Below are 1,391 nucleotides of genomic sequence, written 5' to 3'. Positions count from 1 at the left end.
TACTTTTTCAAAGTTAATAAATTTTTTTTAATAGGTATGAATTGAGTTAAATTCTAATTCATTTTCACATTTTATATTTATTTTTTCTTATATCACTATATAAATCAACATTCAATTTATACACTTTTTTTTATCCCTCTTCACATAATTTTATATCTCTTTTTTTTATCACTTTTGTTAAATATATATATAGTAAATGACTATTTAATTGTATTTATTAAGAAAAAATGAAGAAAAAAATAATAGTGACTCAACCAACCATGAAAAAGAAGACTTGATTTAACATAATTGCTAAGTCAAGGTAACATTTTTTATAAGTATTGTTTGACATAATTGTATTTATTAGAAAAAAGGTGAAGAGAAAATGATAGTGACTCAACCAAACATAAAAAAAAAAGACTTGACTTAAGTCACTTAACATAATTACTAAATCAAAGTAACAACATTCTTTGTAAGTATTACTTGACGAATTATGTTAATGTTAGTTCTCATATATTTTTTTATAGTTGAGTTGGGTGTAAAACTTATCATGTGAATCACCTATCTTATACAATAATAAAAGGTGCAGTTTAAAGTGTATCTAATAAAAATGAATAAAACAATATATTTTAATTTTAAGGCTATTTTTAACTTTTAGCAAATAACTACCATAGTACTTCATGAAATTTTTTGCAAGGTTTTATAGGATTCAAAATGAAACAAGAGGACAAGGAAATTACTTGGAACAACTGTAGCTGATTTAAAGAAACTACAAGATGAAGCTGACGTCCAAACAAAAATGAAAAATCTATGTAATAGATCACTCATATTTAAAGTCAAATTAAACGATTATAACCTAAAGGAAGGATCCAAAAAATTCACTATGACAAAGACATTTGTTCTACAAAATGAAGCCCAATACAAAATATCCTTAAAAGAAATCAAACAGGTATTAATATTAAATCGTAATATTAAACTCTATGTTACAAATAATTTAATATTTATATATTTTTCGACACTTACTAACAAAATTATATCCTTTGAAAAAAAAGAAAAAAGAACTCACCAACGCTAATATCATCCGATGAAAATCTACTGCCAATAAACACATTACGAAGAAAAAACTAAAATACATTAACAAGCAACAATAGGAATAATTAGATCAACAAATAATAGCAACAACGAAAAAAAAGACAATCAAGATCATAAATGCAAATTAATGACAAGATAATTTTACTCCAAACATTCAAACGAAGGAAAACAAAACAAGTATCACCAACAAGTAGCAACATAACATTATAACAAAAAGGAAGACGCCAAAAGCAAAAAAAATTAAGTAAAAAACTATATTGAACAACTTTTTTAAATTTACTACGTAATAAATTAAAACCTTAGACAATTTTAAATATATT

Source organism: Arachis ipaensis, chromosome B05 (assembly GCF_000816755.2).
Source record: "Arachis ipaensis cultivar K30076 chromosome B05, Araip1.1, whole genome shotgun sequence".
NCBI lineage: Eukaryota > Viridiplantae > Streptophyta > Magnoliopsida > Fabales > Fabaceae > Arachis > Arachis ipaensis.
Note: the sequence above shows the minus strand (reverse complement) of the source record.